Here is a 13,675-nt window from a genome sequence, read left to right on the forward strand (position 1 = left end):
ATTATTGTGTTTGCCCTGGAATATTGTTTATTAGTGAACCTATGCCCTAGGCCTTTTAATATTTGATTTCTTCCTTAATTATTCTCCTTACTCATAATCTTCGTAGTATAGTTTATAATCACAACAAATATTGGTTACTCTAATAATTTAGACTATATTAATTAATTAGGAGTAGAAAGACTTGTTTCCCTGTGGATTCGACCCTACTTCCCTATCTACATAAGCTAGTGGACTTAGGTAATTATTTTTGATTAGGTGATACGACTTTAGCCTGTCAAAATTTGGCGCCGTTGCCGGGGAAACGGTTTTATTTTTATTTCTAATTGTTTTTGTAGTTTAGATTATTTTCCTTTTGCCTCAAAGGACATTAGTTCTTTAAGGTAGGTCTAATATCTGTCTTTTTAGTTCTTTGTTTATGCCCAGGTGTTCCAGATCAGGTTACATTCCATTCGATCCTGAGATCGAACGCTCGTTTCATAGACAGAAGAATTTTTATAGGCAGATCCTGGCAGGTTCTGGGAGTAATAATATTCCTGGAAATCCATTACCTACTTCTAGTGATTCGGAGCACTCTTCTGATTCAGAACTAGAGATGGGTACACCACCACCACCTCCACCTCGCAAGCTTAGAGATTATTCGCAACCATCCCTGACGGATTTTCCACATCTTTCTCCTACACCTGATCTCGAGGGAGTCCAGTTCGAGATCAAGCCCCAGTTCATAACGATGATAGAAAGAAAGCAATTTAGTGGAGCTAAGGGTGAAGATCCTAATCTTCACATTGCAGATTTCTGTCAATATTGCAATACTATTAGGCAGAATGGGGTAACGCAGGATCAAATCAGGGAGATTCTTTTTCCCTTTTCTTTATGTGGAAAAGCTAAATTATGGTTTAATGGTTTGAATAGAGCTGCACTTGGTATTACTAACTGGGAGACTCTTGCTTTAAATTTTTATAATAAATATTACCCTGCAGAGAAAACAGCTTTATTGAGAAGTGCCATCCAGAATTTTGCCCAGGAGACAGATGAAGCATTATATGAAGCTTGGGAAAGATTCAAGGATCTGCAGAGGGAGTGTCCCCACCACAATTTGGCAAAGTGGCAGTTGATTCAAGCTTTTTACAATGGTTTAGGAAATGCATCTAGGACAATTTTAGATTCCGCAGCTAGCGGTAGATTTATGAATTTAAATGTTGATGATGCAGGTCAGGTTATTGAAGATATGACAATCCATAATTCCCAATATGGGAATGCTAGAGGTTATGCTAACAAGGGCAAGCATCATGTTGATTCAGTAACCCTATTGCAAGCCCAGCTTACTTCTATTTGCCAGAAACTAGATAGCCTTACTACTAACAATCCTAATTCTGTTGCTAATGTTTCCGCTGTTTCTAATAATGCTAATGATGCTTTCTGTGAAAATTGTGGAAGTGTAGGTCATTATGAACAAGATTGCAGGAGTTCAATGGAGCAAGTTAATGCTTTTCAAACCTACAAGCAAAATAACCCATACTCAAATTCCTACAATCCTGGCTACCGGAACCATCCCTACCTATCTTACCGTAGCACCAATGTTCAAAATCCTCCACCTCCACAACAACCACAACAAGCACCCCCTCCACAGCAGAAATATTATCACCCTCATGCTAACCAGAAACCCCCATCACAAGCCCCTACTACATCTTCTGACCCTGCTTTATCAGAAATTAGGGCAATGCTGACCAGTATGCAAAAACATATGGAGAGTATAGACCAACAGATTGACTCTATTATAGCCCATAATAAAGTCATGGACACCCAAATAGCCCAATTGTCCTTTACCCTTCAATCTCGCCAGCAGGGAGCTTTACCAGCGCAGGGAATTCAACCTACGGATCATGCTAATGCAATCACCCTAAGGAGTGGTTCACACTACGATGGGCCCCAAATGCCCAAAGAGGATGAACCTGATTTAATTAATATTTCTAATCCTGATTCCGTTGTACCAATTTCCCCTGCAGGGCTGCAGGGTAAAATTCCTGATACTAATATTTCTAATGATTCATTGCAGGGTACAACCTCAGGGAAGGATGCACCCCAGGGGAAGAGTAGGGAAGCACCAACAGTTATCAAATTACCATTCCCTAATCGCCAACTAAAGACTAAGTTGGACAAGCAGTTTGGTAAGTTTTTGGAGGTTGTTAAAAATTTGTAGGTAACGGTTCCTTTTACTGAACTTATTACACAGGTTCCCGCATATGCTAAATTTATGAAAGATATTTTGACTAGGAAGAGGGCCTTTAATGAAGTAGAAACTGTAGCTTTTACTGAGGAGTGTAGTGCATTATTACAAAATAAATCTCCCCCTAAATTAAAGGATCCTGGTAGTTTTTCTATCCCTTGTCATATTGGTAATGTCTTCATAGATAAAGCATTATGTGATTTGGGTGCTTCTGTTAGTGTAATGCCATCGTCTATTTGTTCTAAATTGAATATGGGTGAATTAATAATTACTAATATTACTTTACAAATGGCAGACCGTTCTGTTAAATATCCCCTAGGTATTTTAGAGGACGTCCCTGTTAGAGTTGGTAAATTTTTCATCCCTGTTGATTTTGTTGTTTTAGACATGGCTGAGGATACACAAATACCCATTATATTAGGTAGGCCTTTTCTCCATACTGCAGGAGCCATTATAGATGTTAAAAATGGTAAACTAACCCTATCTGTTGGTGATGATAATATTACTTTTAATTTAGGGAAGGTTTTAAAAGGTCCTATGCTTGAGGAAAATTGTTGTTTGATCGATGTTATTGATATAATGGATGATATTTGTGATGATAGCTTGACACAGATTCTTGCAAGGGATCCCTTGGAAGAAATACTTTGTGGAAATTTGTCTGCAGGTGATGCGAGTATCTGGAGCAAGGAGGTGGATATTATTGAGAAAGCTCTTGCCATAGAAGAACTTGATGACAAAGAGAATAAGAAGGTAGTAAAATTAGTTCAGGAATCGAAACCTGCAGAGGTAAAGAAACCTGAACTAAAACCTCTCCCTTCTCATTTAAAATATGTTTTTCTTGATGAGCAGGAAATGCACCCTGTGATCATTAGTATTGCACTTGATGACCCACAAACTTCCCAACTTCTAGAGGTTCTCAGAACCCATAAAAGGGCAATAGGGTACAGTATTGATGATCTCAAGGGTATAAGCCCAGATTTTTGTATGCACAGGTGATGGGCGTTAGAACGGTCGCTCATTCCACACTCAATCAAACACATTTATTAACAAACACCTTACAAACCAAGCGTAATGACAAGTAAGAGTTCGGTCCACAAGGAACGGGATATGGTTGCTAAAGATCTTAACACTTAAGCTAATTCGAAGTCAATGGTGAATTGGGTTTCGTCAAGTAGACAAACAAACTATGGTTCTAAATCAATGGATTAAAGACACTAGGGAATGGAATCCACTCAACCAAGGCAATTAAGCAAACGGGAGTAAAATAGACAAGTTATAGCAAGGACTATATGTAAAATCAACCTCATGCAATAGGAAAACAACTCACACTACTAAACTTAGATTCCTCATTAGTCTAGCAATAGATGATACATAATCAAATTACAATAAGTAATGACATACTCAATTTACACTTCCATGTCAAATTAGGCACATCATGCTATCAAATTCCTAAGTCAAGGGTAGCTAATCCTATCATGAAGAACTAACAAGCAATCTCATATAATCAATTTAATTGCAATACAAACATCAATGTTCCTCCCATATTTGCATAACTAACCCAAAAGGTTGAGCTTCACCCAACCCCTAGCAAGAAGACTACTCACAACTCATATTTATAAACATGCAATCAACAATTAGGGTTCTAACTACTTCAATAATTGGGAGAAAGTGGTTAACGATTGAAATAACTATCATCCAATAACAAATTACCAAGAACTTAAGAAGATTTAAATGACATGCAAAAGCAAATGAAATCAGAAATTAAGTAGAAAAAGGTTGGAGAAATTACTAATTGAAGCTTGAAATTGAATAACAATGGAGGAACTTGTCTTCTACAATGATTGAGATTGAGAATTTCCAACTAATAATTGAATCTAACTAATGATTTGAAAGAATTTATGTTTCTACAACTACAAACTAAAAGGAAGCTCTGAAAACTTGGATCCCCCTTTACAATAGAGTCTAAGGGGGTATTTATATGACCCTCAAATAAAAAGGACGGAGAAAACAAGAGTCGGGATTTTCTGCAGGTGCGCACGGACGTGCCAGGGGTGGCACGGACGTGCAGCCAAGGTGGCACGGACGTGCCACCCTAAGCACGGACGTGCAGATTCGGGCAGTAGCTCAGATTTGGCCAGGCCAACTGCACGGCCGTGCAGTTTATGGCACGGACGTGCTGGCTGAGATGCACGGACGTGCTGAATCCTTGCACGTCCGTGCCAAATCGGGCAGTAGCAAAGTTTGACTGAGACTGTCCTGCACGGCCGTGCAGGACATGGCACGTCCGTGCAGGGTCTTCTAGGCCCTTTTCTTCACATTCTCTTCAGTTTTGCTCCTTTGTTACGGCTTCTAAACTTGGTTTGTCATCCATATGCTTCAAATCATCGGTTTTTGGTCCTGAAAACTCAACAAAAACACTAAAAACCCGTGAAGCAAGGGATACACAAAAATTGAATGAAAATAGGATAGAAAGTGAACCAAAATGCTAACATTTCAAGTAAACAAGGTTCAAAAATCACCCTAAAATCGTATCAAATAACAAGTTATCAAATCCCCCCAAGCTAAGTTTTTGCTAGTCCTCGAGCAAAACAAACATGCCAAATTAAGAAGGAAGATTACTTGCTAATGATCAAACCAAGGAGAGAAAACTCAAACACAAATCCGCATGGCAAGAACCATAAACACTTTTAGCACAAGTGAAAGCAATTTAAACCCCTAAGTCGCCTAAGAGGACGAGTTTTTATCTCGTGAGGGTTTCTCTTGAGCTTAACCCACAACTCACACAAACCACACCAACTAACATAGCACATTGTTGTCCTCAAAGTGGTCAAAACACACAAAACCGATATTTTTATTGCCCAAGTCAACTCATCGGGATACAAAACACAAGCAAAACAAGTGAGCAACTTTCAAGAATTACCGTTCATACAAATGTGCACCTAAGTTGGGGGTAGAGAGGCGAACTAAGCAAGGCTGCACTAGGATACTTCGTTATACCTTTTACTAGTTCATTAGAGCACGTCTAGATATTCCAAAGTTGCAAAGCCCTTTTTCGGTTATAAAATCTCAAAATGCAAGTCCACCTCCCAAAATGCACTCCCAAGCCCTTTCAACTACGCTCTAATTCGGGAATTTACACAAGAAACTTCAAAATAGAAAGCGTGTGGGAGGCATCCACAAATTGACCTCTAGAATAGAAAAAGTGAAAATTTTGAGGATTTTGGAGGAGTTTTATTTATTTATTTATTTTCACTTCTCCACTCTCCCCCCCCCCTTTTTTTTTCATTCATTGCCCTCGCCTCTTTTAACTTTGAGCGGCTCTTTCTTTTATTCGAAACATGTGGCTTATTATGCCACTTATTACACAAGATATGCATAGAACTAATTCCCTAGCAGAGTTTCGTTTCGGGGAGGAAGGGAGACACACCAAGGGCACAAGGGACCGCAATTTGATTCAAACATATCCTACTTTGGGCAAATTAGACAATATCCTATGCTAGACGTGCAATTGAGCATTCATCGGTTTTCATTTCATATACACTAGTGCAATCGAGATTAATAAGCCTCTAAATGACCCCAACTCTTGCACACACCCTTCTAAAAGAACTTTACTCATCACTCAAGAGTCAAGCAAGCAAATCGTATAAGCATCGTCATTTGAGTCTCATCCAAGGGCTATTTTTCGGTTTTTTTTTTTTTTTTTTTTTTTTTTTTTGGAGAACGAGTTAGGAGAACTAAACTAAGCATAAAAAAAAAATAAAAAAAAAAAAAAAAGAAAGAAAAATAGAACACAACTATACAAATAAATGAAGAGAGGAGAGAAGAAAGGTATTCACACATTAAGAGATTTGGATTTAGGGCGTTGGATTTCAAAGGGAGCAAATTTGGATGTTAAGGGGTCTGGATGTTAGGGGAAGGAACAAACAACATGCAAGGTAATCACCAATCAAACACAAACAAGAACCAATCAACAAAACCAAAGAGAAAGACTCCCCCCCAAGCTATCATACACATTGTCCCCAATGTTAAAACAATAAAAGCACAAGAAAGGGGAAAAAGAGACTAACTCATTGGTATGGTCCTCCTTGGGAGCTTGAGCCCCCGGGGTACCAATGTCGGCAGGCATTTCGGAACTCACCTAATTCCGACCGAAGTCCTTCGAAGCTTGTCCTCATGTTGTCGTAGGAGGACCTCATATCTTCGTGAGACTTTGTCATAGTCTCGAACTCGGTGGTCATCCGGTTGAACCCTTGGTTCATCATATGCATTTGCTGCTCGAAGGTGAGGGGTGGGTTGCCCTCACCCATGCCTTGACCTTGGTATCCTTGCTGGTACCCTTGTTGGTGATCGTGTTGTTGTTGTTGGAATTGTTGTTGTGGAGGTTGTTGTGGAGGTTGCTGCTGCTCTCCTTGCTCTTGCTCCTCTTCATCGTCTTCATCGCCGGGAGCCCAATCGTGGTCTCTCTCGAAGATCCAGTTGGTCTCGTCGTCGATGAAGGTCCGCTCCGGGTCGGGGAGGTAGGCGTAGGACCGGCCACTGACGTGCCACAGGTAGGGGTGTGGCCCCTCGACGTCCTCCACCCACCTCATTGTCCTAAGCGAATGCATATCGATCCGCGTCGCTCCTGGGCAAACCTGCTGATCTGCAAAATCAAGATTAAGAGCAGCAGCAATAACAGTGATCATACCACCTATGGTGATGTTACCGGACCCGGTGGCAACATCCTCTAGGTGGTCTACAAACCAGGACCCTACATCTAGGGCCGAACTACCCATACTCAAGTGCCATAGGAAGTGAAGCTCCCTAGTGGACACTACCCCCGAACTGTCACCTCTAGCGAACGTCGTGTTCGCTATGGTGCGCTGTGAAAACCTAAATGCGGGGTGGATAATGGCCGTGGCCTTATCGGTCCTGGGGTTGTAGTTAAAGAGGCCGGTGATCTTCCTCCAAAACTCACCTGCGTTATAGCTACGGGGTGGCCTATCCTTTGCCCCAATGGTTCCGTTCGTAGGCCACCCGAACGCTTGGTTCACCCTATCGATAGTCATGGTATGGGTGGTGTTCATGAGTTGGAAGGTGATACGGCGGGGGTTCCTAGTTGTGTCCCGTTGGACTTGTAGGGTGGAGAGGAATTCAAGAGTTAATCTCTTGTAGGTCAAGGCATGTAAGTCTAGCCAACTACCTAGGCCACATCCCTCGAATAACATTCTAATGTCCTCCCCCACCCCTAGGGACTCGGCAACCTCCTCACTATAGAACTTGGTCGGCCGAATTCTCCTCCTACTATTTCTCAGAAAGTTGTTTGCAAAAGTTTCGTCGTTGAAAATTATTCCCATTGTATCCACTTGTGGTGGACCAACGGGAGGAGGAGGAGAAGGGTTGCGGTACCTAGCGTCCGTGTTTCTAGGTCGATTTCTTCTAGACATGGTCGGATTTATGCAATGCAATCAAACAAACCACAACCAAATAATCAACACAATAAACACACAATAGGCACTAGGTCCACTAAACACAACCAAAGCTCAAACAAGGCCAATAGATATTACACAATCAAGCCAAGCTCTAAGTCTCCCACCTAAAACAAGCAAATCACCAAGCCACTAAGACTTAATCCAATCACAACCACAACAATTCTAATATCAAGATTATGCACTAGAATCAACAAATCCAACACAACAATTTACTCAAACAAGCATGCTTTGTCATGTATGAAAATCAATTCCTCACCCTCACTTACAAAAGTTCAATTCTCAAAACACACCAAAATTCATTCAAACTCTATAATACTTGGCAATTATCAATTATCAATCACTCATAACCAATTTCAACAAGCTTTCATAAGCAATTTCATGCAAAAATCCAAGAATTCAAGCACAAAAATAGTTGAAGGGAGGAACGATTATACCGAGCTTATCGTGGGTGTAAAACCCGCAAATGAACCTTTCTAACCTTCCCTTTGCTTCCTTGAACTTACTCCTTCAACCAATTGCTCCAAATTTATCTCCCAAAGAAAACCCCCAAATCAATTTTCAAGGTTAGGGTTTAAGTAGTTTGGGTGATTTTTGGGGTTAAATGTGATAGAAGGAGGTAGTAATTTGTGAAAATGGTGAAAAGGAGTGAAGATTTTTGTAAAAAGAGTTGAATTTGGGTGAAAATTTGGGTGAGAATGAAGATTTGAGTGAGTATGGAGAGGAGGAAAAGGAGTTCTAGAGAGAGAGAGAGGAGAAACGTGAGATTGAAATGAGGAGAATGAGAATTTTTTTTTTTTTTTAAGCTTAAAACCCGAGTTTACAGCAGCTGGAACAGGGTACGCACGGACGTGCCGAATTTGGCACGGACGTGCGTAATCTGGCAGTAGCAAAATAGTTACTGCCTGATTTGGCACGGACGTGCTGGGTTATGCACGTCCGTGCTGAATTGTACACACGGACGTGCTGATTTTGGCACGTCCGTGCCTATCTTCGAAGCAATAATTGGAGTTCCTGCCTGATTCTGCACGGACGTGCGATGTTCTGCACGTCCGTGCTTACCTGATGCTGTACTTTCCCGTTTTTTTTTTTTTTTTTTTTTTTTTTTTTTTTTTTTTTTTACTAAAAGTAAGGCATAGTAATAATAATAAAATTATTATTATCACCATTATTATCATTATTATTTAAAAAAAATTGCCTACTACTTCCTTTTCACAAAAACCTTTTCGTACTTCTCTTTTCATCAACACCTACAAAAGACATTGAAAGAAAAGTTAGTAATAATAAAGTGATGGAAATTAAGTAATAGCTTATTGAGAGAGAGAGTTGAGAAACTCGGGTTGCCTCCCGGAAGCGCTCTTTTAACGTCACTAGCTTGACGACCTCCACACCTAGGAGATAAGATTACATTGAGTTGATTCTAAAACACCCACATGAGCACCCTCGTAGTAAAGCTTGAGGCGATGCCCATTCACCTTGAAAAATCTCTTGCCGTCCATATCCCAAACTTCCACGGCTCCATGAGGAAACACTTCCTTGACGACAAAAGGCCCACTCCACCTTGATAAAAGTTTCCCGGGAAACAATTTCATCCTAGAGTTATAGAGGAGTACCTTATCGCCCTTTTGAAATGCTTTCTTTTCAATGTTCCGGTCGTGGCAATCCTTAGTGCGATTCTTATAGTTCCTGGCACACTCATAGGCTTCCAACCTTAGCTCTTCAAGCTCATGCAAATCAAGCCATCTTTGCTCTCCCGCGCTAGCCAAGTCGAAATTAATCTTCTTGATCGCCCATTGGGTTCGGTGCTCAAGCTCCACCGGTAGATGACAAGATTTTCCATACACTAGCCGGTATGGAGTTGTGCCTATTGGGGTCTTGTACGCCGTCCTATATGCCCATAGAGCGTCGTCAAGCTTTTCCGACCAATCCTTCCTATTCTTAGCAACCGTCTTCTCGAGGATTAGCTTTATTTGACGGTTAGACACTTCCGCTTGTCCACTTGTTTGTGGATGATAGGTAAGGCCGAATCTTTGGTGGACCCCGTGCTTTCTTAGCATCTTTTGAAAAGCACTATGAACAAAATGTGAACCATTATCACTCACCACCGCCCTTGGAATACCGAATCTTGGGAATATGACTTTTTTGAACATCTTCATGACAACCTTGTGGTCATTGGTTGGGGAGGCAATGGCTTCCACCCATTTTGATACATAGTCGACCGCCACAAGGATGTATTGATTTCCATGAGAATTCGGGAATGGCCCCATGAAATCCATACCCCAAACATCAAATACCTCAAGCTCAAGAATCGGTTGTTGGGGCATCTCATTGCGCTTGGATATGTTGCCGGTTCGTTGACACCGGTCACAAGTCTTCACAAATCCCCAAGCGTCCTTGAAAATGTGAGGCCACCACAACCCGCTATGCAAGATTTTCAATGCAGTTTTGTTGGCTCCCATATGCCCTCCACATGGATCGGAATGGCACATCTTGAGCACTTCTTGCACTTGTTCATCCGGGACACACCTACGGAGCAAACCATCTACTCCTCGTTTGTAGAGAATGGGATCATCCCATACATAATGTCTTGCTTCTCTTTTTAGCTTCTTCCTTTGATTCTTGGAGAAATCGGGTGGACATTCTCCACAAGCCAAGTAGTTCACCAAGTCGGCGAACCAAGGAAGCTCCTTTTCATTCAAAATGTAAAGCACATCATCTCTCAATTCATCACATATAGGGATTTCATCATCGCTAGCTCGCACATTCTCTAGTCGGGAAAGATGGTCCGCAACCACATTCTCGGCCCCCTTTTTATCACGGATTTCAACATCAAATTGTTGGAGAGATAAGACCCACCGAAGAAGACGTGGCTTGGATTCTTTCTTTGCAATAAGGTACCTAATGGCTGCGTGATCGGTATAGACAATAGTTTTGGAACCAATGAGGTAGTTCCAAAACTTCTCAAAAGCATGAACCACGGCAAGAAACTCTTTCTCCGTTGTGGTGTAGTTCCGTTGAGCTTCATTCAAGGTCTTAGACATGTAGTAAATCACGTGAAGCTTCTTCTCTACCCTTTGCCCCAATACTCCTCCAATCGCAACATCACTTGCATCGCACATAAGTTCAAATGGCAAATCCCATCTTGGCCCTTGTACAATTGGAGCTGAGATTAAGGCCTCCTTTAATTTGTTGAAAGCTTGGAGACACTTTTCATCAAAAATAAAGATGGAATCCTTTTGAAGAAGAGCATTTAGGGGTCTAGCAATTTGTGAGAAATCCTTGATGAATCTTCTGTAGAACCCGGCATGCCCCAAAAATGACCTTACTCCTCTCACATTGATTGGTGGCGGTAGCTTCTCTATCACTTCAACTTTGGCCTTGTCAACCTCAATCCCTTTGCTCGAAATCTTGTGACCAAGGACAATTCCCTCTTCCACCATAAAGTGGCATTTTTCCCAATTCAAAACCAAATTGACCTTCTCACATCTTGCCAAGCACTTGCCCAAGTTGGACAAACAATCCTCGAATGAAAGGCCCCCTACCGAGAAGTCATCCATGAAAACTTCCATTTCGGCTTCAAGCATGTCCCCAAAAATACTCATCATGCATCTTTGGAAGGTTGCCGGTGCGTTGCAAAGCCCGAAGGGCATCCTCCTATATGCAAAAGTTCCATAGGGACAAGTAAAAGTTGTTTTCTCTTGATCATCCGGGTTTATAGGGATTTGAAAGAAACCCGAATAACCATCAAGAAAGCAGTAATACTTGTGCTTGGTTAGTCTTTCAAGCATTTGGTCGATAAAAGGGAGAGGAAAATGATCCTTGTTGGTGGATGCATTTAGACGTCTATAGTCTATGCACATTCTCCAACCGGTCACCGTTCTAGTTGAAATGAGATCACCATTCTCATTTTCAACTACGGTCATTCCTCCCTTTTTAGGGACCACATGAACGGGGGAAACCCACCTAGAACTCGAAATGGGGAAGATGATGCCGGCATCAAGGAGTTTGGTGATTTCTTTCTTCACCACCTCCCCCATTTGAGGATTGAGTTTCCTTTGCCTCTCAATGGAAGGCTTAGCACCCTCCTCAAGTGTTATGTGGTGCATACATAAAGCGGGACTAATACCTTTGAGGTTATCTATGGTATAGCCTAAAGCACCTTGGTGGTCTCTCAAAACACCACATAACATTTGAGTTTGGCACTCATTCAAAGAAGAATTCACAATAACCGGAAAAGTTGAATTGGGGCCCAAAAACTCATACCTTAGGTGTGATGGTAGAGGTTTCAACTCTACCATTGGAACACCCTTACCTTCTCTTGAGGTAGCTACTTCTAGTGCATCATGTGTTGTGATTCCCATGCACACTTGCTCATCGCTTGATTCCGTACTTCCTTCAAGCATCTCCTCATACAATGCCATCTCTTTGCTTTGGTCACCTATCTTTTCCTTGTTCAAAAGGACATTCTCAAGGGCATCATTAGTAGTGAGCAAGTGCTCATGCATGGAAGTTACAATAGGATCAATAGTATCAATCATCATGCAATTATCAAGATTAGAGCTTGGATATTTCATGCTCTCATTCAAGTCAAATTCTATTACCTCATCTCCTACTTTTAGTGAAATTTTAGCACTTTTAACATCTATTAAAGCACCCGAAGTAGCAAGAAAAGGTCTTCCTAGAATTATTGGAATGTTAACATCTTCGTCCATCTCTAACACAACAAAATCCACCGGGATTACAAACTTTCCTACCCTTAGAGGAACATCCTCTACCTTACCCTTTGGGAATTTAATAGAGCGATCGGCCAATTGTAGGGTGATGTTGGTGGGTAGAAGTTCCCCTATCCCAAGTCTTTGGTATACCGAGTATGGCATTAGGCTAACACTAGCCCCTAGGTCACACAAAGCATTATCAATTTGCATCTTGTATATCGCACATGGGATAGAAAAGTTACCGGGGTCTTTCAACTTGGGTGGCATCTTATTCATGATAATAGCACTACAATTCTCGGTGAGATTCACCGTTTCAACCAATTCACACTTTCTCCTTCCACTCAAAATGTCTTTTAAAAACCTAGCATAATTAGGCATTTGCTTGATAGCGTCGGTAAAAGGAATTGAAAGATGAATTTGCTTCAATGTCTCAAGAAACTTCCCAAATTGCACATCTAATTTGTTTCTAACAAATTTATGAGGATATGGTAGCCTTTGCAATTGTTTTGTTTCCCTCTCTTTTTCTCTTTTCTCTTGACTCTCTTTCTCAAAATCATTCTCTTTTTCACATTCTTTTTCTTTCTCACATTCTTTTTCTCTTTCACTCTCTTGATTTTTCTCTTTTTCTTGCTCACAATCACTCTCAAAGGGAGGCTCACTCATGTTTACTCTCTCATTGCTTTTCTTAGGAACACTATCTTCCAACACCTTCCTACTCCTAGTAGATATGGCGTTAACGGGCCTCTTAGGATCTAGTCCTTGGGGTGGAAGTTTGGAAGTGCTAGCCCCTTCCTTCAAAGCATTGGCCAATTGTGAAATTTGAGTTTCAAGCATTTTATTATGAGTCATTACTTCATTAAACTTCTTGTCACTCGTGGCCATGAAAGTGTTGAACATTTTAGCTTGACTTTCCATCATTTCCTCTAGATTAGACTTACTAGGTGATGCTTGGGCATAATAGTTATCTTGGGGAGCTCTATTACCTCTCACATTTGAATTGGAAGCATTTTGATTAGAAAAACCTCTATTGTTATTGTTGTTCCAATTATTCCTATTATTAGAGTTCCCCCCTTGGTGATATTGGCCTTGATTCCCATAATTCCCTTGATTATTATGGTTATGGTTACCATAACCACCTTGTTGGTTGTAGTTACCTTGGGGATTTTGGTCCCTTTGGTTCCTATTACCCCATTGGTTTTGGTTATGGTAATCATAATCATTTCCTCTTTGATTATAAGCATTTCCCCCTTGTTCCCTTCGATTAGGTG

The 13,675-nt window shown here is 41.1% G+C and overlaps 1 non-coding gene across 1 annotated transcript; it reads right to left on the reverse strand.

Moving 5' to 3' along the window:
- Window positions 1–988: 988 nt before the first annotated feature.
- LOC145612864 (small nucleolar RNA R71) lies at window positions 989–1,095 on the reverse strand. The gene has a single exon (XR_014106775.1). It is a non-coding gene; the product is annotated as a small nucleolar RNA R71 (small nucleolar RNA).
- Between the last annotated feature and the right edge of the window lie 12,580 nt (window positions 1,096–13,675).

Source organism: Chenopodium album, chromosome 24 (assembly GCF_948465745.1).
Source record: "Chenopodium album chromosome 24, dcCheAlbu1.1, whole genome shotgun sequence".
Taxonomy (NCBI): Eukaryota; Viridiplantae; Streptophyta; class Magnoliopsida; order Caryophyllales; family Amaranthaceae; genus Chenopodium; species Chenopodium album.